This window comes from Neofelis nebulosa, chromosome 3 (genome assembly GCF_028018385.1).
Source record: "Neofelis nebulosa isolate mNeoNeb1 chromosome 3, mNeoNeb1.pri, whole genome shotgun sequence".
Lineage (NCBI taxonomy): Eukaryota > Metazoa > Chordata > Mammalia > Carnivora > Felidae > Neofelis > Neofelis nebulosa.
Genome location: NC_080784.1, coordinates 150,538,774 through 150,564,993, shown reverse-complemented (window position 1 = coordinate 150,564,993; position 26,220 = coordinate 150,538,774). Strand labels below are relative to the sequence as shown.

General features: G+C 37.4%; 2 long non-coding RNA genes and 1 other non-coding gene across 3 annotated transcripts; 2 read left to right on the top strand and 1 right to left on the bottom strand.

The window, feature by feature from the left end:
* Window positions 1-14,710: 14,710 nt before the first annotated feature.
* On the top strand, window positions 14,711-16,590 carry LOC131506193 (uncharacterized). Its single transcript, XR_009258783.1, has 3 exons — window positions 14,711-14,923; window positions 15,017-15,061; window positions 16,471-16,590. It is a non-coding gene; the product is annotated as an uncharacterized LOC131506193 (long non-coding RNA).
* Window positions 16,165-16,272, bottom strand: LOC131508211 (U6 spliceosomal RNA). Its single transcript, XR_009259919.1, has one exon. It is a non-coding gene; the product is annotated as a U6 spliceosomal RNA (small nuclear RNA).
* Window positions 16,591-22,767: 6,177 nt separating the features above from the next.
* LOC131506192 (uncharacterized) lies at window positions 22,768-25,087 on the top strand. Its single transcript, XR_009258782.1, has 2 exons — window positions 22,768-22,891; window positions 24,818-25,087. It is a non-coding gene; the product is annotated as an uncharacterized LOC131506192 (long non-coding RNA).
* The last annotated feature ends 1,133 nt before the right edge of the window (window positions 25,088-26,220 follow it).

The window sequence follows — 26,220 nt, the reverse complement described above, 5'->3', positions numbered from 1 at the left end:
TAAAAATGGCAGGTGTGTGATAAGAACAGTTTCTATACTTGAGATTATCACTTTCTATGCTTTCCCAGAAGTAATTTTATTGAATCTGTACCCAATCCTGCTGAAATAGTATGATTACATCCAGAGAAAGAATCCAGCACTGAACAGAATTAAGTTACTCATCCCAAATTGCACAATAGGTATATTGTTAGAGAAAAAAAATCAATACTTGGGTCCGTTGGATTCCAAAGCCCAGGCTACTTATAATACCCCCACACCACCTGTATTCATTTCCTATGGCAGCTGCAACAAATTATCACTAACCTAGGGGCTTAAAACAATACAAACTTATTTTTTTATTTTTTTTAAATTTTTAATTTTTTTTAACATTTACTTATTTTTGAGACAGAGAGAGACAGAGCATGAACAGGGGAGGAGCAGAGAGAGAGGGAGACACAGAATCTGAAACAGGCTCCAGGCTCTGAGCTGTCAGCACAGAGCCCGACGCGGGGCTCGAACCCACGGACCGTCAGATCATGACCTGAGCCGAAGTCGGACGCTTAACCGACCAAGCCACCCAGGCACCCCACTTATTTTTTATTTTTAAAACCATTTCACTGAGATAGAGTTTGAGATGCAAAAGCGGTACACATTTAACATATACAATTTGATGAGTTTGGGGATAAGTACACACCCAGGAAACCATCACCACTATCAAAATCAGAGACCTATCTATTGCCTCCCATTTTCTCCCACCCCCTTCATCATTTATTGCGATTATAATTTTGTGTGCATGTGTGTGGTAAGAACACTTAACATAAGATCTAATCATTTAGCAAATTGGAAGTATGCTGTACAGTTTGGTGACTATAGATACTCTGCTACCCTGCACAGGAAGTCTCCAGAACTTGCTTATCAGGCAGGACCACGACAGTGCTTTTTGACCATCACGTTCCCATTGCCCCAACACCAGCCCCTGGAACCACCATTCTACCCTATGCTTCTGTAAGTTTGACTCTTTAGATTCTCCAAATAAGTGAGGCCACACAATGCTTATCTTTCTAAGCATTTCTAAGCATTTCTAAGGTCTGGCTTATTGCATTGACCATAATATCTTTCAGGACCACCCATGTTCCCCCAAATGGCATGATTTCATTAAAAAAAGAGGAATAATATCCCAGTGTGTGTATATACTCCATATTCTTTCTGTATTCATCCATCAAGGCACTTCTATTTCCACATCTTGCTACTGTGGCTGCTGTTGCACAATCATGCTACAATGAACATGGGAATGTAGGTGTCTCTTTGATATCCTGATTTCAGTTGCTTTGGATAAATAGCCAAAGTGGAATTCCTAGATCATGTGATAGTTCTAGTTTTTTAATAGATCAACCACACTGTTTCATTGAGGTACAAATCAAATACTGCATCATATTAATTTCAAGTCAATGCCAATGGGATTGCAAGATCTAATGGCAGTTTTATTTTTAACTTTTTGAGGAATCTCCCTACTGTTTTCTGTAATAGCTGTGCAATTTACACTGTACACCTTTTCTCCACAGTTCCCTTTTCTCCTCATCCTCACCAACACTTGTTATCTTTTTTTTTTTTTTACAATAGTCCTTCTAAAGAGAACTTTACAAGGATAGTCTTCTTTTTCCATCTCACACCCTTTGTGGTGATGTTGCCTTGTATGTTCAGTTTTCTATGTGTTGCAGACTGTCCTATATGTTGTTATTTAAAAAAAAAATTTACCCTTTATAGAGTTTTAAGACGTAAGTATTAAGACGATTCATATTTACCCTATTTCTATCATTTCTAATGTGCTTCCTTTGAGTAGTTTACAGATTTCCAGGTGTTATTACTTTATAATATTTATATATATTATAACATAATATATGTTATATATTATAACATAAATATATGTTATATATTATAACATAAATATATGTTATATATTTATAACACTTTATAAATATATATATTATATATAAATCTCTTTATTAAAGGGATTTCCTTTAATATTTCTTACAAAGTAAGCCGGCTGTCATTGATTTTTCACCTTTGGGAGTATGAAAAATTTATTATATCTTCACTTCAAAGTATAATTTCAGGTCACCTGGGTGGCTCAGTAGGTTGAGCATGTGACTCTTGATCCCAAGGTCATGGGATTGAGCGCTATTTATTTGACAGATATATTTTCAGTGCTTAAAAAGTTTTCCTATTCTTGGGGCGCCTGGGTGGTGCAGTCGGTTAAGCGTCCGACTTCAGCCAGGTCACGATCTCGCGGTCCGTGAGTTCGAGCCCCGCGTCAGGCTCTGGGCTGATGGCTCGGAGCCTGGAGCCTGTTTCCGATTCTGTGTCTCCCTCTCTCTCTGCCCCTCCCCCGTTCATGCTGTCTCTCTCTGTCCCAAAAATAAATAAAAAACGTTGAAAAAAAAATAAAAAAAAGTTTTCCTATTCTCTTTTCCTTCTATTATTTTTTTCAAAATTAAGTCAGTTGTCATTTGCATCTTTGCAACTCTGGCTACTTAGGATGTTCTCTTTATAACTGCTTTTAAGCAATTTGATTATGTTGTTTGATGTACATTTTTCATGTTCTCTCACCTGCCATTTTGTTGAGCTTCTTAATCTATGGTATCAGACTTTCCTAATATTTAGAAAATGTCAGCCATTTATTTATTCAAATATTGTTCCTTCCTTTTCCTCTTTGTTACAATTACATATGTATTCACAAACAGTTTCCCCAGAGATATTTCAAGGGACTGCTTTTTCTTTTGGCACTTTCTTTTACTATGCTATTTTGGATACTTTTTTGCTATATATTCAAGTTCCTGACTCTTTTCATTTACACATGCTACTACCTACATTCAGTGTACTTTTCATCTTACCATCATGTGTTTCGAATACCCTCAGGATTTCCTCTACTTAAACACATCAGATACAGTTACACTAAGAGTCTTAATAGGCTTGTTTGCTAATTCCATCTTATTTGTCACTGCTGAGTCTGTTTCTATCAATGTAAACTTCTCTTCATTGTGAGTCATATATTTCTTCTTTGCTCCATGCCATGTAAATTTGACTGGATGCCAAGCATTGAATTTTGCCTTTTTGAGAGGGGGTGCTGAATATTTTTTTATTCCCTTGAATGTTATTGATTTATGTTGTGGGTCACAATGAAGCTACCTGTAAACAATTTTTCACTGTAGAGGCTTGCTTTTAAGCTTTATTAGACAATCGAGGCAATTAGAGGCTTCATTTCCACATAAATTTACACTTCTATTAAAGCATGCTACCAATGCCAGGTGCTTTACAGGCTATTTCCACCCTGGCTGTAGCTAACCTGGTCTATCTTAGTCCCGTTTGAGTTCAAGGGATTCAAGGGATTGCACAACATGCTCCTTTGTGATGTACAGCCCCCAGCCTCATGGGGTTTCCTCACATGTATTTGTACTCGTGAAAACTCAGCAGAAGAATAAGAGCAACCCTCTGTAGATGTCCAGAAGTCTTTTCTCTGGGCAGTCCTCTCCAGCCTTTGAAATGCTCTCCTTATCAGTATTCTGCTACATCAAGTGCAGTCCTTTCCTCCAGCAATCTCAACAACTTCTTCTCCACTGAGGGGAATTGCCTATTGCTTTAAAGCCCCAAATTCTTGTGCCACAGTTTGTAAATTCTTTCCAGGTGATGAGCTGGGTTAATCACAGGACTTATCTGGCTTTTCTCTCTCTTCCTGGGGATTATATTTTCCTTTCCTGTAGTATAAGGTCTTAAAATTGTTGTATCATATATTTTGAGGGGTTTTTTTTGTTCTTTAAAGCAAGAAGATGAATCTAGTCCCTGATACACAATTATGGCCAGCAGCTAAATGATGGAGTAAAACTCTTTTAAAGTCATCGCGATGCCCCCCAAATCCTGTAGTTCCTGGGCATATGGCTTCTCTGAACTCATCCACCAAATATCCTCAACTCCAGCTGCACTGTTCTATTTGTTGTAGGTTTTAAGAGTACCAGGCGTGCTCCCCTCCCACGGCCTGGAGTGGAGTCTCTTCTCCCAGCTATGTCTATAGTATACTTCTTATGTTCTTGAGTTGTTACTCTCCTGCTCAGGAAGGCATTTCCTGGCCACACTATCTAATACTGAAAAGCCTTCCCTCCCAAATTTCTTAACTCCCTTCTCCAAATCAATTTTCTCTTAGTGTATATCACAATCAGACCAAACACCTATTATTTAATTATCATGTTTGTTATGTCTCTTTCCAGTTACAGTATAACTTCCCTGAAGTCTAAGATTTTTGCTGCTTGTCTGCATGGTCTATTCTAAGTGTGTATTGGAGCTCCCAGCACATATTAGCTCTCAATAATTATTTGTTAAAGTATGGGGAATAAGTTTAGGAATTCCCTGAGCTTGCACCAGTGGGTTGACAAGGCTTAGAGCAGAAAGCGGCCACGGGGCAAAAGCGACCCCAGTGTAGAAAAAAAGCATAGATCAGGAAGCCATTTCCACAAGATGAAAGCATTGGAGAATAGGTAAACAGGTAAACAGGGTGAAAGACCAAAAACAGGTAAACAGGGTGAAAGACCATGGCAGCAGGGTGAAATTGCCCTGAACTAGTTAGCAAAACAAACAAACAAAAAAACAAGTGCCTTGTTGACCCTGTGGTAGCATGTTCTGTCTTATCCTCTAGGCAAGTTAAGATAAACAGACAAGGTGCCTACTGCCTACCATAAACAGCCATCTGCTCAGTGCCTTGATTTTGTTTTGTATTGACCCAAATCCCTCACACTGCATAGCATCAAAACCCCATTCTCTCACACACTTGAGTTAATGATCACTGTTTCATTGTCTCTTTATCCACATCCATCACACTTATAAGCCTTCTGATCCTAATAAGTACAGAGCAAGGACCCTTACTCAGGGCTCTTGTCTCCTCCTAGCTATCAGCCTCTCTCATATTCAATTCTTCATCTGCTCTCTTGCTGGACAAAAGAGAACTCCAGACTCAAAGTCTGTGACCTTAAATGAATTACAGTTACATATCAGCATCAATCTTATATTTATATGTATATATTATTTTTATTAAATAGAAGAAATTTGCACAAGAAATATAAGGATTTGTGTTTCTGTGATATTTGGAGAGTAATTTCAAAGTTGTATTCAAAGCGTACCTCGGCGGTTCAGTCTGTTAAGTATCTGACTCTTGGTTTCTGCTCAGGTCATGACTTCATGGTTCATGGGCTTGAGGCCCACAATGAGCTCCATGCTGACAGTGTGGAACCTGCTTGGGATTCTCTCTGTCCTCCCTCTGCTCCTCCTGCTCTCCCTCTCTCTCTCAGTCTCTCTCTGTATCTCTCAAATAAAGAAATAACCTGTAAAATAAATAAATAAGGGGGCACCTGGGTGGCTCAGTTAAGCATCCGACTTTAGCTCAGGTCATGATCTCACACTCTGTGAGTCAAGCCCCACATCATGCTCTGAGCTTACAGCCCAGAGCCTGGAGCCTCCTTCAGATTCTGTGTCTCCCTCTCTCTCTGCCCCTCCCCTGCTCATGCTGTCTCTCTCTCTCTCTCAAAAATAAATAAAAACTTTAAAAACATTTTTTAAATAAATAAATAAATAAGTGTTTCTAGTTTTAAAAACAAAACAAAATAAAAAGGTGTGTTCAATTTTGAGTTTGATCTGAAAGAACACATAGGAAGTTATCATGTATTGCCACAGAAAATGTGAGTGGGCACCTTGGTCAGAGACAAAATGTGGAGTCACAGAGATGTGAACATCCATGGTGACCTCAGGAAAGAGGGTCAATGACTCAACAAGGAGCAAGAATTGAGGCCACAGATATCTACTGTGCAAAATTCAGATGGCCTTGAAGATGATTAGAACAATCTTCGGTATTACCTTAGACGTGATAAGAAGCCAGAGAAATGTTTTTAAGCAGTTAACTTACCTGAAATATCTATTATTTTAAAAAGTTTTGTGAGGGCGTTGTGGGACATAGATTTTGGAAATGGCTGATAAAAAGTTGGAGACCTGTTTGAAACTAGAGGGGACTGACTGTGCAGGAGATGATGAGATGTCCAGTGCAGAGGCAGTGGACTGGGAAGTTAGTGAGAAGAAGCTGCACATATGTCGTCTTTCAAGAGGCTGGGGGGTCAGTGTAAAGAGTGAATTAGTGGTGTGACTCCTGGGAGCACAAATTGAAGCGTTGGCATCAGAGACCAGAGAGAACTCAAGAACATTGTAGACTAAGGGGATGATCAAATGCAAACAAAGGAAGTGAAGATATAGGAGAAAGAAGTTACCCACATGAAAAGGTCTTAGAGGAAAACGACAAGTACATGTGCATTCATAGTAATTTCTAAGTCAGAGAAAAAGTAAAGTTCATTGGAGTTTAAAGAAATGAAAAAGCATGGTTGCATGATCTCCAGTCTCTTTGAAATTTAAAGTATCAAATACAAGTCAAAAATGTGGCTGAAAAAGCAAGCAAGGCCAGCTGTAAAAATAATTTACTGAATACCACAACATGCCAGGTGTCAGGGCATGTGCTGGAACTAGTCAGGTTTCCTCCACTCTGGATGGAAAAGTGATTCAATGAAATAGTTTCATACAATGCAATGTAATTGACTGACAGCAACAAAGAAAATAGAAAATCAAACAAAATTTTTTAAGGCCAAAAATATAACTTTAGGAGAAATCATTTCTCAATGGCAGCTAAGTACCATATACTCTAATTGTTCTTTATTGTTTACAAGCATATGGTATGCATGATAAATTTTAGAAAAACTCTTGCAAAAAATATGTTAACATATTGAAGCTTAAACATTTATTGTCAGCTAACCAGCAAATTGGGTTTCCTAATGCGACTAGTTCCTCAATAAACACAAATAATTACATGTAGGCATTTGCACAAGAGTCTCATCCCGGTGGCACTTAGGCAGGGGCTATAATGTTGTGTTTGATTGGCCTGCACAATATTTCAAACGTGTTAAACAGTTAGCAATATATGAAAATCAGATTCACATAAATATTCAACTCTTGTCCTAATGTTAAAACTTAGAAGACATGTCATGATTGGGACATTAACTGTAGAAGTCAAAATAGTCTTCTGAGTATTAACTCTGCCTTTCACAAGAAGCTGGCACTCCTAGGGAAGCCATGGTCTCATTATATCTTATTTTCTTACACCTGGACCTTTATTATACATTTTTAACACCTGCAATGAAAATGTTGTTTTATGAATTTGTAATCCGTTTTAGCCATTTCCATAGAAATATGTATCTACTTCATACACATTAGTGCCAAGTTGTAAAATCATTACATTAGATTAGACAATATTATTATTTTTATTATGATGATAGCGTTTTTATAGAAGCAAAATCCAGAGAGAAAAAGAAAAAATTCATTCCAGAATTTTTTTCCAGGGAATTTGACAGCTGGAAAAGCATTAGAGAACTATTTTTTTGTCGAAAACACCATATTCTTATGCAGCAAAGGAGGTGCCAAGAGAAAAGAAAAAAAAAAAAAAGAAACTTGTCTGAATCAACAAACTAATTCATAGCAGAGGAAGGCCACATACAAAATACAGATTATCATTGTAGATTACAACATCCTCATTTCCTGCTATCATGCTCTAAATCAAAGTGTGTTAAAGCATTCCTTGGAATCTGCGGGGGAAAAAAATCTGGAAGAAAAACAATTTCTAATCAGAGGGACTTCTTAGAATTCAACTGGCTTTTTAAGGATTTTGAACCACAAAATTAACATATCATGGAGGAACAACATTTAAATAGTACTGACATAACCCATCAGAGATCATTCCCTGCCTGGTCCTCTGGTCTTCCATTTGGGGTGCAAGGTAATGTTTATATATGTTCTTTCTCTCCTATGATGGCCTGGTAAAAGATATTTCAAACATATTAAAAAATATTTAAGTACTTATAAAAAGTTATAATTTTGAGGAATTTTCTTTTAATTAATACAAGCTAATCATTTATCTTCTTTTTAGTTTTTTTGGGTTTTTGTTTTGTTTTGTTTTGAAATTAGGGGCTCCTAGGTGTCTCAGTCAGTCGAGTATCTGACTCTTGATTTTGGCTCAGGTCGTGATCCCATGGTTGTGCGATCAAACCCAGTGTCAGGCTCTGTACTGGGCCTGGAGCCTGCTTAAGATTCTCTCTCTCTCTCTCTCTCTCTCTCTCTCTCTCTGTCTCTCAGTTTCTCTCTTTCTCTCTCCCTCTGCACTTCTCCATCAATTACTCTTTCTCTCTCTAAAATAAAACAAAATAATAAAGTAATTAATAAATAAATATGCAATTAATATGTAGACACTGCAATATTTCCCATGACTCTCTATCTCATAAAGTGCAATGTTTCTTTCTGGAGGAAGGACCTAAGTACCAGGTTTCTAGATCGCCAGCAACTGATTATTTGGTGTGTAGTTCCGGGACCATATTTTTATTTAGAAATTGGAGATGATACAGAAAACACAAAGCTATTTTGAAGAATACATTGAATATTATATGGAGTCAGGCACAGTATTTGCCGTATAGCAGTTGTTGAATCCCTACAACTCTTTCAAATGTCCATCTAACATGTTAAATATATGTCTAATTAAGAACTCGCAGTTTTACACGTTTCATTTCTTTCACCTATGTGAAATACTATCTCTAAGTAAGAATGATATGCAAACAGATATATAAAATGCACTTATTTCATCAAAAGCAATGAAATATCCCTTACAATTTTAAATAATCCTTTGGCAATGTGAAATATGTCTTCTGCATACCGTATGGATGAAACATTATTTTTGTTTAGAAGAGAAAAATATCACATCAACTCTATGCCATTACTACTCAGTGTAAAGCCGAGAGGTTTTATATTATAGACTTGGAATTATTTTAATATTATACAATCCAGGATTAAGACAGATAATTTAGTACATGTACATATATGCTGTCTTCATTCACATAAGTATGGGTCACAGACATTTTGAAGTTGTTTGGGTAAACATTAAAATTACTCTTCAGGGGCGCCTGGGTGGCGCAGTCGGTTAAGCGTCCGACTTCAGCCAGGTCACGATCTCGCGGTCCGTGAGTTCGAGCCCCGCGTCAGGCTCGGGGCTGATGGCTCGGAGCCTGGAGCCTGTTTCTGATTCTGTGTCTCCCTCTCTCTCTGCCCCTCCCCCATTCATGCTCTGTCTCTCTCTGTCCCAAAAATAAATAAAAAATGTTGAAAAAAAAAAATTAAAAAAATAAAATTACTCTTCAAAGTAGATTTTAAATATGCAAACTATGATAAGTAAAATATATGGAAAATACAATAGAATAACCTTATTTTAATCTTTGCTTATTCACTTAATCACAGGGAAAAAACTCGAATCGGTCAAATACCTCATGGATTTGTTTGTAGCCATAGAATTAGAGAGTGAGCTGGCTAGAGGCAAATTTAGAGTCATAGTCCCATTTGTTGAATGCGGTCAATGACACCTAGTGTTGTCCCAGGCTAGCGAACACTTCAGCAGCCAAGTCCAGGGTCAAGCTGGAGCTAGGAGGACACCTGATGTCTAACCCAATCACTGCCACCTGCTACTTCTTAGAAGGGAGCCAGGCTGCATTTTGCCTCACCTGTATCTGATTTAAAAGAGTGCCCCTTGTGCTTTGTGTTTCTGATAGTTGATCTTCACAAAAGGCCTGTCAGTGAGAATAATCCCTTGAACTGACTATGTCTGAATGAACCTTCCACATTTCAGCAAGTATGGCATTACATTATGTCTTGTTGATTGAGAACGACATAAATGGCTCTTCCAAAATAAACTGATACATTCATATTCACGAGCTCCTTAAAAGCATCTACTTTTAGTCCTCTTCAGTGCCCTTTCTCCATTACCTGGTGTAAAGATAATAATAGAACATGAAATGTCAGAGAAGGTAATTTGTAGAAGCTGAAATCTTTTCTTGGTCTTCCATGTATGTTTTTGCAGCCCCGAGTAACCATGAAGTTCCTCCTCTTTACCTGCCTTTTGGCTGTGGCTCTGGCAAAGCATGTAAGTAAGGATAATGGGACATATAATGGGATCCTTTCTTACTTAGATACATCAGAGTGACCTTTTTACTACACGCAGAAGATGCAGATGTGGGCAGCAATGGAAGAGAGGCTAAGGATGTAACCCTTTAATGTATGACCAAGGATAGTACGGGCCTGCATTATGCGGACTGTGAAGAAGAACAAACCTTTATGAAGTGATTTCGCGATAATGACAAGGAAGCTATCGCCATAGGGAGGGAGGCATAAATTCCCCCGCATCCTATGTTGGCTAATTGATGGAATTTTCCGGAGGAGCTTTCTCCACTCCCTGGCATGTCTCTCGAATTGTAAGCAGGTCCCACCACTACAATTTGGAATTCGACAGTCAGCTGTCAATGAAATGACAGAATTTCACCATTCTTGATACAAGCAGTTGAGAAATCATGATGTTAAAATACAAAACAAGGACCAGTGACAGGGGACAATTTGTAGCTCTGGATTTGAGTGGAAACTTTGTAAATTATTCACCCAATGACCTAGCGAGAATACAATAGTAACATTCATGTCACAAAATAATGAGTATATCAGAGATAAAGCATGTGAAAGAGCTTCACAAACACAGATATACATACACGTGTTTACGTATGTATTTTAGTATATATCATGCCGGTCTATCAGCATTATTCCCACACTGTTCTCGGAGGAACTCACATGCCCACTTCCCTCCCACCCCAACATCAAACTGTGCGACAAGGGCAAGTTTCCTTGTGGTGCTCAGAGCCTTTGCCCTAACGTGTGTCCCCACATCCAGGAGACACATGCAGACAGGGATTTGTGCCTTCTTCCATTTGTAGCCAATTTAAGAATAAATCTAAAGTGAGACTTATTTCTGATAAGAACAAGTTACTTCAAAAAACAACAAAAAGGCTTCAGTTATCAATACTGTATAGCATCAATGACCTCTTTGCTCTTAAACTCCACTAGACATAATCACCCTCCTACTTTTCTTTCTACAGAGTCATTGGCCTTAATCATACCTCTTAATCCACAAGGTTACGAGGCTACAGTTTGGGAGGTGCCACTAGCCAGTGCTAGATCAGGATATTCAAAAAGACTGTCACAGTTGTCCTGGCAACTTATAAGTAACAGTATCATTGTTTACTGATTGTATTTGGAACAATATTTTGAAGGAAGCCTGATTTCTATTCCCTATTTCCCTAGGTTACAAAGAAATTGTTTTAATCATTGCTATTGAACAGTAGAGGCAGAGAATCACCTTGGCATTTTAAATAAGCCGTAAAAGTTAAATTTCTGTTTGTTTTTGTTATTTATATAGGAGCTAAAGCAGCTCTCCTCCAGTGAGGTAAGGCGCATTATTGTAAAGACAATTCCTGGCACCTAGTAGCACATAACATGTACTGGGTTAATTATCCTCATTTTTGTGATCAATAACACTAGAGCTACGGAATCCTGAAAAACAAGAAGTGTAGTCATTGCTACAAAATTTGAAAAGAGTAAACCAAACTCTGTGCTTCCACTTATACTAGGATGAGATTTATACCTTTTTTTTCATTTATTTCTCAAGCCACTATCCAATAATAGTAATAATAGCACAGGAGGAACAGTGAGCATTTTGCATGTCGTGAACGCAATGACAGGATCTATTTCATCCTCTTCTGGAGTAGGAGACTCCCGCACATTTGAATCCACATTAAGTGCTAATTTCTTAATTTTCTTGTTGCCCAGGGATACACAACATGTGCACAAAACTTCTTTAAAGTCACTCAAAGAATTACCGTGCTCCTTTGCTTTGTATTCCATTTCAAAAAGAGAAAGAAAGAAAGAAAGAAAGAAAGAAAGAAAGAGAAATAAAAGGAAAGAAAGAGAGAAAAAGAAAGGAGAGAAAAGAACAAAAGGGAGGAAGGAAGGCAGAAAGAGAGGGAGAGAAAGAAAGAGAGAAAGAAAGAAGGGAAAGTGTTCTATGCAGAAGAGTAATAAATTGTTTCTTCCCTGCTGTCGGTATTTGCAAAAATGTTATAGTTGTGCAATCTTATAATACGAGAGTGCAGTATAAGTTACTTAACTAAAACATAATGAGCTAGGTATCTAAGGAGAAAAAAAATTAGGTCAAATTCACTTTTTAATTCTGTCAAAGACTAATATTTTATCTTGACATCCTGGATAATGTATGTGAAAGGGTACTTTCTTAGGGAGGATAAGTAAAAATTCCATAATTAAGGAATAAAAATTCATTATCAATTTCTTTTGCTAAGGACGCTGCCATCCTCCCTGAAGAAGTAAGTCAGAACTCTTGTCACTAAATCCATTTCAAGTACTTTTTCATTTTCACATAGGCTCTGAAATAAACAGTATGTATTTTTTTTGCAGAAATATAGGCAGGACAATAATGTGGTCATCCAAACCAATCAGGTAAAAGTTATTCATTCATATCTTTTTGCTTGATGAATATGGTATCTTTTCTAACAATTATGTTCTCTTCGCTTTTGCTCATATAAGTAGTGTTTGTTCACCTCTGAGTGTGAAATGGGTGATGTTTTCATGGTCTTATTTGTTGTGAAACTATGTGAAAAGGATTCCAGGGAAGCATTTGTGTTCCATTTGTGACCCAAGTTTTCAAAATGCCATTTCTCTACAGGGGTTCTTATATATGGTCCATCACGTTCCCTTCTCCGTCCCAATTCCGGACCTCATGACCATTATATTTTATAAGCATCACTTTCTGCCAAAAAATTCGATATAGAGATGATGGAGAAGCAACTCTCTCTTGAATCAAGATTAGATCAGCCCTGATTTTGGCTGCTCTCAAGGAGGACACTCGTTGCATTCCCATTAAGATAATAATCTTGATTTCAAATCTCATCATATCGTTTAGTATAAAATTGCTTTGAGTAAAGTTACACGTTAGCAGAGATGACAAATATATTCGATATCAAGAATATTGGAAAAACAAGGCAAAACCATGCACTTGTCCTAATTTGAGGACTAATTAATTGAATTTTTATTTGCGCATGAATCAACATATCCAGTAAATTCCTCCGCAGTTAGTTGCCAGGAGAAATACAGTCCTTGACCTGGTCCTTTTGTGTTTTTTTTTTGTTTGTTTGTTTGTTTTATGTTTATTTATTTTTGAGACAGAGAGAGACAGAGCATGAACGGGGGAGGGTCACAGAGAGAAGGAGACACAGAATCTGAAACAGGCTCCAGGCTCTGAGCTGTCAGCACAGAGCCTGATGCGGGGCTCGAACCCATGAACCGTGAGATCATGACCGGAGCCGAAGTCGGACGCTTAACCGACTGAGCCACCCAGGCGCCCCGGTCCTTTTGTGTTTTAATGAGTTAGGATGATATTTATAGTTTCTCAAAAATTTACCCTTTTAGTAGTAACTAAATTTGCTTTTAATTGAAAGTCTCTATCAAGTCTACCCTAGTCACTGGTTTGATTCACTTGGTTATATACTTTCTAATATACATTAAAATAAGTACATATTAAAATAAAAACATGAGGAGCATATATAAAGTATATTGTTGTCTTCCCATTGGTTTACCAAGGTCATTTGCAATAATTATCTCTAAAAATCGATTTAAGTGTTCTATTTCAATACATTTTGATGTTTCCTACTAATCATCAAGTAGGTAATTACTACGAAGCACATATAAAGTAACTACTGATATTCAAAAATAACGTTGAAGATTCAATTTCTTTTGTGCCAGATTTGTATTATTATGTTATCTTTTCACTTCTCAGGAATCTGCCACCAGTTCCTCTAGTGAGGTAAGATCCTGTTTATGTTAAAGCCAAAGAGCTATTTCAAGAAATGGCAGCTTTCCTGTTAGTCAGTACTTTGATAATCCTTAGCAAATCCACTCTAAACATTTAAAGGATGTAATGGAAAAGTTCTAAAAATATCTTTGGTGACTGCAATTGACAATCTTCCTGAGAAGAATTGTTTGTTCTACCCTGATCCTCTGAAAATACGTATGTGAATCCATAAGAAACTGCATTTTAAATCAACCCTGTGCCAAATCAAGAGCTTGCCAATTGCCTTCACTGTGGTTTCACTTCTGAAAACTTCTCAGGATTCTTTAGAGAAGCAGTTCATACAGATTGTCATGATGTAAGTAATATCAGAAGCACCTGAGAAATTATGAGAAACACAAAGTCATCGGCCCTACCTCACACATACTGAATCAGAAAGTTTGAGTTGCAACTAGGCAATCTGCATTTCAGGCAGGCCACTATGTGATATGGATCACATTAAGCTTTGGGAACCACTTTTAAGGAGCGTGAGTTGAGCGTTGGAGCAAAGACATGTGTAGGTCACCAGTACAAGAAACACCTTCTATGGTAGCAAAAGTCACAGTGTGAGAGTGTTCCGAAGGAGCAGGAAACATCTTCATGGGTCACGGTCCAGACCATTGTGCCTTGGGCACTGCCTGGATTCTTCCCAGCTTGTGACTTGGGAAACTTGCTTGATCTTTTGTCCACGTCCACATTCCAGATGCAAACTGAGAGTCTCAGGCCATGACTGTCATTTCCACAAAGAGCCACAAGGCCTCATTTCCCACACAGCCCACCTGGTCTATTTTGCTATTTGGGGACACCTGTCTACACTGGCAGCATGTAAAATTGGCAACTTAAGATTGATAATGTTTTTGAAATAAGACATATTTAGAGTCACGGTTTTATAGTGGTGCAAAATGAGAGAGACAGTTGTGAAAATTAATAGTTTAACTTACTTAATTGCTAATATATACTTGATTTCTCAGGCTAGTAGCTTGGACTCTGGCTATTCAGTTATTGCCCCTCCCTTTCTATCATATTGTTTAGAGACAACTACTGCTACGTCATTTAAATAAGCTATTTCTTTATTTGTCACACTAGGAAACTGGTGATGTCCCTACTGATGTAAGTAATCATTATTTTTAAAAATTAACTTAACAACATTATGAATTGGGGTTTTGCTTATCTTTGTCTAATATGTGCTTTATTTTTTGATAGACAGTTGAGCTGACTGAGGAAGAAAAGGTCTACCTCAATCAACTGGTAATTTCTCAGATAATTAATTACTTCCAGTGAAAGAATCTGTTTGACAACTCTTTTCTCTCCCAGATGATCACTTATTGGATGTTCCCTATGACATAGTTCACACCAAATTTGTGTTAAAAATTACTTTGTTCAATTGTTGTGATCAGGATATGTAAAGATTATCTTAACAAACAGAAGTTTTCAGTAAAATGTATGACCCAATAAATTAGGAAGAGTTACAAGCCTCAGGTAGAGTGTTCTTAAATTTAAGTGATCTATCACTGTGGTCTCAAAGTACATAACTGCTCACTGAACTTCTCTTTCAAGTAGCAAAACCTGATATGTTAAGGTAAAAAGCTTTTAACTATTATTACCCCAACTGTAAGAGATCTCGTAACCCCTCTCTGGAGTTAGATATGTAAACTATTTAACAGAATCCTCAAAACACAAAAATGTGCACCAAAGGCCCCAATTGCTATTGAATTTATACACATAGGAAAAATATGCTCTAAATGCATTCTAACAGGAACTGCTTCCCATTGAGCATTTAAAAGCGAGATCTCCCAAATGAAACCATTTATTCTTAGAACATTCTAATAGCCCTACTAGTCTTTCTAGATATTTCTAATAACATTCCTTCTATCATCCTTATCATAATCATGTGTCCATCTGACACTTATCCACATGCGATTCTAAAGACACGTTGATTTTTACATACTGATTTTCTTATCATCAGTATGAAGTGAATCTTTGTAAGAATTAAGTGATTTCACATTCAATTTCTACACTAACATATGGGCAAACACCCAAAACCAAATCAAGGTAGAATTTGTTCAGCTAGACAAATGTGACCTGTAGGATCCAAATCACTCCACATATATCATCAGTTCACTAAAGGGTAACTTCATAACAGGCATAGGACCAGCCCAGGGCCATGGGAATAGAAGGTGAGTGTTCCGTGACATGAGAACCAGGCTTTCTTAACCAGCTATGGAAACAGAAATGAAAACTCAGACGGTGGTTTTGTTTGATTTTTTAAACGATTCTCCACTCCATTTCTTATACTTTCTGTTCCTTTTGTACATCCAGTTATTTCCATGTGGAAGCGTTCAAGTAGCTAGACTGCATCTTTAATTCTGAGGTTCAGTCTATGTCATCCTTGTGCAAGGGCCAAGCCAATCTTCCCTGTATCCTTCCAATTTTAGTGTATGTGCTACAGAAGCAAGCACTGAAGTTCACTCCATGAATGGAGATAGTAAATATCTGTAACAGTCAATTTTGGGTTAGAAATGTCTTTGATCAGTTTGGCATCACTGAGATTTTATCTAAATCAAGTTTTAATTCACTTTGTCTTGTCCATATAAGCTCTGGCCCATAGAAAAGATTCCATTCTGATGTTAAATACTGGCATATTTCTTTTCTTACAGAGCAAAATCAACCAGTTTTATCAGGCATGGAATCTTCCCCAGTATCTTGAGGCTTATCATCAACAGCACAGTGTTAGGAACCCATGGAATCACATTAAGACAAATGGCTATCATCTATTTCCCCTTCTGGTGAGTTCTACTTTTTGTTTGTTGGTTTCTGACATTCTTGTAAAAGAAAAAAAAATTAACAGGAGAGAAACAATGCATCAATCCCTTTAAATGTAGAAAGTGCAACAAACTTAAATGTAATTCTTTAGGTCAGAAATGAAGTCACAAATCATATACTCAAAATCCTATAAATATAGCATTAGTAATACCAATTTTGAGTAGGAATAAGTTGAACTGTCCTAAGTATTCATTTCTAGGTCATTTTACTTGAATCTGGCAGTTGTCTTTGAAGGAGGCAGACCAAGAGAATATCATCTCCATTGTACTAAGGGAACTGAAATGAAAGACATGAAATCATTTGTCAACAGTCCAGTTCACATCTCCACTTGCATTCATAAATCATCTTTGGCTAAGGGACTTTGTCAAACAGAAGGACTAAGTGGCAGAGCAGGAAACTGACCATAGGAGAGGGCACTTAACTGTAAACGATGTGAGATGTGGAGTCAGAAGTCCTGGAAAAGAGTGCCAGACCTGCCATGAACAAGATATGAGACTTTAGGGAAATCACCTCCCTCTCTGTGCTTCCTATTTCTTGAATGGGAATGATTTGCTTAGGAGACCCATGGAGGTTAAAGATACCATCACCACCATGAGGGGAAGTAAGCTTTAGTACCTTGGTTTGAATGCCACATGCCTAAGGAGCAACCTAAAGGTCAAATGTTTCTTCATTTGGGCGGAAAAACTCTTGTGTCCAGAAGATGGCAGATTTGGGAAGCAAAATCCATAGATTATGTGGATTTGAGCTATTAACCAACAAAGAAAGCAGTGACCCCACCTGAAATAGGATGAGAGTCAGCTTGTTTCCATAGCATTCATTCTGGGTAAAACAAGGAAGCTATGTGACTTCATATGTCAATATCACGTGAAATTTACCAGTTTACATAGGAAAAAGCTTCAGTGATCTTAGAGTAAATAAAAATAGCTATATACATATAATATGTCAGTGTTATGTAATTATCACTTAAAAAGAATTTCCAATTACTCCTTTACTCTGCAAAGCCTAAGAAACTCCATACCAACCCCTCCTCTGACCCTCAATTTACATCTCAGAAGACCACCATCTACCTAAGGCACTCAGAATCTTTCTTGCCTCATTTACTTGATGAGACTTGATGTCTCCTTAACATTAAAGCCAATTCAATAGTCAAGAGGAGCTAGACAATTACAAATGCTAATAAATTCAATGCAGGCAAAAAGAAGCAAGCTACTTCAGTGATCAATTTTACATGGGACAACAGTTCCTTTTCCCATAGACTTCACTAGTCTTAACCACCTTCTTCCCTTTTTTTGATTCTGTAGGTGGCCTCAGTCATTCCTTCTCCTCTACACTTTTGCTCACCTAATCATGAACTGCAGTCACTAGCAGGTGACTAATACACAAGTGCTTCTGCCATGGTTGGAATTTTATGTCAGTGATGTATATCAAGAAAATGCTTTCATCTTTAGGACTTGCCTCTGATAGAGAACAGCTGCCCAATATTATATATTTAGCATTGATCATCAAACTAAGTGCATATTTCCTACCTGAGAACCCATAATTATGTTAAATTACTGTAGTATTTCCTCATGTACTATTGTCTAATTTCCACCGATAATATCGTATGTTAAAAAACTATGGCAACTTTAATATCTACAATGCAACACTTCAAGCAGCTCCTAAATATAAAAATACATTAAGTTAGAACAATAATTTCTTTCATGTACAGTTATTTGTGTATTACTATGTAGGAAACCATGAGACTTTGGCAAAGGAAGCCCAATTCAACTAAAGTCCTCCTAAAAAGGAAACGGTATTTCCACATGATAGTCATTTCATTGGACCATACAATTGAAACTTATGTTTGTTTCTATATAGGAAAAAGAGTACCTGTCCTCCAGTGAGGTGAGGGGCTTTCCTGTGAGGACAGAAACATGGCATCCGGAAACAAAGATTAAGGTCTGTACAAGACAGTCTTGATTCTCAATTTCTATTTTGCATGCATCAAGTTGGTTAGGGAATTACAGAAAAAGAAGACGTAAATCGTGGCAATGATCACAAACATTTAGGGGAGCAGACTAAAACCCTACATAGTCAAAGTGAGCAAGATCAGATTTGTGTGCTAAGGGACCGAGCAAAAATGTTCAACACCATTTCCTTTGCTAGAGGTCACTGAATAATAATGTGACTCCAGGAGTCCTGGTGCCCATCCTCAATTTGACAAAATGGCTGAGAGGCATCCGACTTGGGGTAAGGACTCAACTTCATACATCAAGTTCTAATTTCCAAATATCTTCCTACCAATGCTGCATAAGCTAAATGCCTAAAGACACCCTGATACCACCTAAGGCTAGGCCTACTTTGGCTCCTTGTATTTCCTTTATGAGAAAGTGGGAAGCTGCTTGGGGCAAAATGACATTTATACGAATACATAACTGAAATGCATTGTTTCTTTCTTTCTTCTTCAAGGAATCTACCAGCGTCTCCCAGGAGGTGAGTCAGAACCACTAAAATTAAATCAACTTTTAAAGTTACTTTCAAATGTCATAATGGTTATAAGATACATGGCATGTACCTTGCTTTAAGAAGCACAAGACTCAAATCATGAACTAAAATCCATGTGTCCCATGAGGAGAGGTGATCTCAGCATTTCGTGGTTTTGATTTTTACAAAATCCTGACTTTTTCATTTATTGTGACTATCTTTGCTCATGTAAGCAAATGCTGAGCAAATATTTTTCCTGAAATTTATTCTAGTAGAAATTTTACATAAAAGCCACCCAAAACACAGATTTGAAGAAATGCTTCTCTATGCAAACACCCACTTACTGTACTTTGCAACAAACACACACATTTAAATGCACACTTCATACTAGAAGTCATTAAATTCAAGTAGATATTTATTTCAGAAATATGTATTTCTCAAGTACCATGTTCCTTACATGACTCTAGGGCTTGGAGATACAACAACTAAAAGAAGGGAATCATATTCCACCTGGAGTTTGCATTCTAATACAACACAATCAGTGTGTTTCCCGGTTGGGGAACTCAGATACAACTCAAAGAATGGAAATGAATGCATTATTCTTCTTTCTTTATGGAACATTGGTTTTCTTGTATTCCAAAGGAAATTCTGTATACCCGATGGAATGAAATGGGTTTCACTTTTCTCTGCTTTCTTTAAGGAAACTTCAGGGAAGATTGTTGATATGGTAAGCTGTTTTTATTTATATACTGCTACATCGGGTTTAAAATGTTAATGAGAAGAAGTGGCATGCCTGCAAATTTGGTCTCTTAATAAACCCCAAAATCATCATTTTAATTGCCTAAGAAATGCAATTTTTCTTCGGCCCCTGGATTGTATTTCCTATAATTGTTCTCAATTCTCTCCATCCGACGTTTTCATTTACATCTAATTATATTTTCTGTCTTTTACACTACTTTTAAAAATCGGACCGATTTTTACAATTTTTTGAAAGCCTCATTTTTTTTTCTCGGGTTATTGCTTATTTTTGCCTGTCACAGTAATGGTCATGTTGGTGACATACACTTGCCTATCTCTACTGGCAATTCAAACAACATGGCAATGCTGCAGACTCCGCTCTCATGGTCTTTAGAGTTTGGTTGCTTTTACTCATCGTTTTAATTTCTTAAGAAGACTTTTAGCAGCTCACTTTCTAAGCTGCTTTCTTTTAAAATAAAGAAACAACTGGTCTCTCCAGGACAGCACATTTTCAGCTCGTATGTTATCTCACAGAAATGAGAAGCTGCCAACTTTTTAACAAATAAAATATATACAATAAAAATAATACAATACAATAAAAATAATAATAATGTTGTAATAAAAATATACAACAAAGATAAAGAAAAAGCGTGTGACAAAAATGCTCAACTCAAAGTTACTTGGGGGTATGGCACTAAGTATTACTTAGCCAAGATTAACTGTTCTAGTGTAACTTCTCAGATAAATACGCACTTTCCTTCTGACTCTTCAGAAACGTCACTTTTTAACAAGAGCCCATAGGAACAAAAGAGTCTGTAAATTGCTTTCCCCATGGTTTTCCTCTCCCCACATGGTTTAGGAGATTGAATAGCAGAGTGGGTCATTAGAGCTGTGTAGGTGAGTGGTACACAAGTACCTCTTGTGACAGAAAGAGCTGGGTGGGGAGCACCATGGGAAGGTTGCTGCGAGGTGGTGAAGCCTGGATGTGGCCTGGTGTCCTGTGGCCTGTGTCCCGGACAGAGGTCTTCCTCATCAGAGCCCTAGGAGTCATACTAGGAACCGTTCCTGTCCTTTCACGTCTGATCTCATACTGAGAGCCCATGCCACTTTCAGAAATGACCTGCGGGCTCTCATTTCCCTCACACCTCACCAGCTCTGTGTGCTCGCTGAGTTATCTGCTCCTCTTGGTGGTCATTCTTCCTTGTTTGGATGCACATGGAGGAGACTGTAAGAAAACATCCTTCAGCAACGTGTTAATATGTTAACGCACAGTGTGGCTCTCACAGTGAAAGTTTCCGTGTTTTGGCTCCTGGTTAAATCCGACATCACAAATTAGGACTGTGATTTGAAAACAGTGGCTTGGTTCTCAGGTGTTCCATCAGCCCTAGCTCCCCTGCCATAAGTAGCTGGACGCAAATACGATTGTGTCACCCAAGTGAAGCTGCTTTGTACTTTCTTTCCCTAAGGAATCCACTGAGGGGTCCCCTGAGGTAAGCAGTGTTTCTTGAAATGAAATACATTTAATTTCTCGGGTAGTGATTTCCTTTGCACTTTTATAACCAAAGTTGCTTTTGGTTCTTAACAGGAAGTTCAACTGAATGATGAAGAAAAGAATTACCTGAAACAGCTGGTAACTTTTAATAAACTTATACTTTTCCTTCACACAAATTATAGTTTATTCCAAATAAGTCGTAACAAATAATTTCATTCCAAATAAATGTTTTACATCACATTCAACATAAATCATATTTCTGTCACATATTTCTGTATCCATCCTGGATATGAAATCATTGTTTTTGTGGCTACGTATGGATTGATCTCTAAGAAAAATGATTTTGAGCAATTATCTGGGTGACTTTGAAACGGTTGCACACCTCAAAAATGGATCATATTTGGTTTTTCCAAACGACCTACCCTGGAACCCATGTACAGTGACTATGCTTCATCTTCTCTTGGACAGGATGCCATGACCTGATGTCTCAAAACTAATGCCTTTTGGAGACTATTTTGGAACCACAGGCATTCTTAGACCAAATATTGTGGCTGGAGACACATGTATCTCAGTGAAAGGACACAGGCTAGGGGTCAGGATATTTGTATTCCAACTCCAGCTGCACCACTTTTTATGTGTGTAACATTTCTTAAGTACGTAATCTCTGTCAGCTACACTACCGTCACCTGAAATGTAAACATAGAAATAAACTGTTGACTGAGGGGCTTTTGTGAAGATCATTTCGGGTAATATATGTAAACTACATAAGAGAATGCCACGGACACAATAAATGCACCAACAGCATTAGGTATTATTCTAATCTTCGTCCTATACAATGCCGAAATGTCCTCTGGAGGTTTTATAACGGAAGCAGGATTTCCTTCAGTGATCTCCAACCATAATCCTCCCAACTGAAAACCAGCCTGATTTTAGGAAATTCTCTTTGGTATTTAGACTTCCCTTTATATTTTGTCAACATGATTCCAGTAGCATTCTTCTGAATTGTGTATTATAGCCATGGATCTACCCAAAACTTGGTCCTTTGCGATTCAAAACATAGCTTCCCATTCATAAGCACTGGAAATTATTCTCTGGGACATAGTTATTTTAATTCTACCTTTATTCCATACAAGAACCTATGATAAGGCTTATGGAATAGGCTTAAAGAACTTGAAAGCAGGAAGATTCTATGTACATAAAATATGTGACTGGCAATATGCCAGATCTCTATGCCCATCAGATTTTTTCAATATTATAATGTAAATATGTTTACAGTAATTTCTATGTAACTTCACTCTCTTTTTGCCAGGTCTACTTAGAATAATTTATAAGTTATCTAAATAGGTAATGCTAGAGTTCATTTGCCTCTGTCTGTCTTTTGCACCCTGCCAGAGATTATGTGAGTAGTGATTCATAATTTTATTTCTCTGTAGGTCAAAACCAACCAGTATCAACAGAAGTTCACCTTCCCCCACTATTTCCAGGCTGTTCATCCACAGCAGATAGCTCTGAACCCTTGGAATCGCCTTAAGGAAAATACTTACCCATTCATTCTCACTTTGGTATGTTTCATTTTTAAATAAGTAAGATGTCGTAGCCTTTTTAAAAATATTTTTAATGTTTATTTTTGAGAATGAGAGAGAGAGAGACAGAGCATGAACAGGGGAGGGGTAGAGAGAGAGGGAGACACACAATCTGAAGCAGGCTCCAGGCTGTGAGCTGTCAGCACAGAACCTGATGAGGGGCTCAGACTCAGGAGCCATGAGATCATGACCTGAGCTGAAGTCAGAGGCTTAACCCACTGAGCCACCCAGGTGCCCCTTCTGGCCTTCTGATAAAAAGCATATAAAGATATAAAATAAGTAAAAATCCTAAATTCTCACATAGAAATTAAATCCAATTTAACTTAAAACCTAAGCCAGCAGTTAAAATTAAAAATCATACAGTTAAATTTAACAATGTAAAATCATAACAATAGTGATAAAGATTTGGATTGTATTGAATTTTAATTTCCTAATCACTGGTGTATATATTTTGCTTGATTCTGGCAACCATTCCTTGAGATGAGAAGATATAGAATGTATTAGTTTATTTTATAAAAACACTTGAAATTAAGGAAGTGAAATAGCTGTAATAAATTTAGCAAGTATCCATCATCTCATATAGACGCAAAAACAAAACAAAAACAAAAAAATTCTCTTTTGTGAAGAGAACTCTAGTATCAACTCTCTTAAGTTACATCTTCAAATTTAAATTCCTGGTCAAAACCCATATATGTTCATAATAAAATAATAAATAATAAAGTGGCCAACATGGCAAAATGGGCAATGACAAATCCTGTGGTAAAGCCTGATATTTACTGAGTGCTTAGCACGCGTCAGCCACAGTTCTAAACCCTCTGTCATGCTCACATCATTGAGGGTAGTACCATTAACAGCAATTTGTAGGTGGTGTAAACAATGCACAGGGAGGTTTAAAAAATGCCCGTGATCACAGTGCATGTAATCAGTGCAAGAGGCAGGATTCCAACCCAGGAGTCAAGCCCTAGTGTCCTGCCTCTGAAACTCTCCACGACTGAGGCTACGCTGCACACACACGCCAGCTGGAGATGACATGGAGGGGTGGTTTTCACCTTTCATGGCTTTGGTCCACAGCTTGGCTCTCTGAACCAGTTTGGTCCTCCTGATGATGAAAAGGGATTAGACTACTTTTCCAAATAACTGTATGTGAAGAAAAAAACATGATTGATATGGATAAAAGCTTGGCTGTGGTGGTATTTTCTGAATAGGAACATTCACTTTGATGTCATTCATTCATTCATTCATTCATTTTCTATTTTGCAATAGCTTATCATGAATACCACTAATTGAGAGACTTGATAGATAGAAATGAGATGCTGACTCACATATCCTCAACTTTATCTTCAGAAAGAGAAACAACTTTATAAAGAAGTTTCCTAAGTGTTAAGATTTACAAAATAAACCTATACATAAAAGCATCTAATAAAATTAAGCATGAAGGATTTATTTTTACAGAGATTTTAAAAAAAAATTCAAAGGACATTTTGCTTAATACAAGTGTTTAAAGATGGATTCAAATTAAGTCAAGACATAGTCATTTAAGAAGTAGTAATGTGTTTTATGCTGAAAACAGTAGATGGAAATTAAAATATTCCTTCAAATGTGTTAAAAGATATAAATATTTCTCACTTATTTCAGGCAGTAAATAGAACCATTGCAGAATCTGGCTATTATCTGTCAATCATTTATTCATTTGGAATATAAATACGTGCTAAGAATCTTTTCTGTTGCCACTTATAAATATTAATTATTATTAAATGTAAATAATTATATTTCTACTTGTCTGAATGCCAGTTAGCATGTTTATATGTATTATGCACACATGTGTACACATATAATGTACACATATTACATATGCATATTTTAGAATATAAATTTTATGGCTAATCTAGAATTTTCTCTTTATAGGCTTGATTGGAAAAATCATTTCTATATAGTTTCTTCATCTATCATATCACCTCATACCAATATGTTGACTGCTTCTTGAAAGGGCAACACTCCTGAGCCAAAGGAAGATTGTGTAACACTGTTTGTATTCCTCCTTTCGGTTCATGTTGGATATGCTAGATCTGGATTGCGGTATCATTTTAACTGTATCGACGATTAACTGAAGTCTGCAGCATGATGGCTGAGTCACAGAACCCCACATCTCTTGCCAAAACATTAAAATTTCAGATGCATTTTTATCTGTGTGGTGTTTTTATTTCCATTCCTCATATTTAGAGACCAGGCAACTATTACCACAATAACCAGTTCTCTAACAACTAACTAAGGCCATGTGGACGGCACTGGAGTAACTTTGTAAACTCACAGGGCCTTCTATCTTACATGTGCCTCGTAGACTTAATGCCTTAGAAGCTTCAGTGTATAGGCCCAACTACAGTGGTTCCTCAGCACAGGTTAGTCCTCACTATAACATCTCTGTGATTTCTTCCTGCTCCCACGTGTCTACTCCAAACAACTTTCACCCAAATTCTCAAGTCAGCAGTCACAGTCCCTGTCTGCCCACACGAGAGCCAACAATATCACCCCAATAAGAAGTGAGTCAGGCACTGGGAACCTAAACATTTTAAGGCCCTCCATTGGTGGTTAGACTGTTTTCCAACAAATGTTGAGCACATATGATATGCCAAACATGTTTTCTGGTTGTTATTGTACAACAGAAAACCAAACAAAGATCCTGGCTTCACGGTGCTCACATTCTAATCATCAGAGGAAGAGCACAGAAAGAGCAACTTCACTGAGGCTGGTTTCTGTGCAGAGTAAAGAGAGAACTCCAGGGAGCTGAGCATGGCTTGAGAGCAGTGGGGGCTGGGAGGCGCTCAAAGGGCAGGGCACAGGCCTTGATGGCCTTGCAATTTATGCCTAAAGAGTCACTTTGTGATGTATATTGGAGAAGGGGAAACAAGTACATCAAGAGGACTTTTTGCTGGACTTCAAAGAATCATCTTGTTTTGAGGTTACCCCTTAGCATTCCATCCCACCTGTTTCCACTTGCCATCAACACTTTCCCATTCACCTGGGCTTCATCCTGGATCATTTTAAACACTTATTTAAGAGTTCACATGGACTCCCTGCCTTTGACAATCTAATATTTTTACCCCAGACTGGTTACCAGTGTTTTTTTAAGAGAAACTTTATATAATCATAACCCAAGTCACAAGGTTACCATGTACTTACATGTACAGTTTTCAGACGCTTATTAATATAAACAAAAAGTTTTTGAAAATTCTTCTATTCATGTACTGCCTACTTTCATCTTTAAATCTATTTATTCAAATATCCATAGAGTAGGTACTACATACCTGACA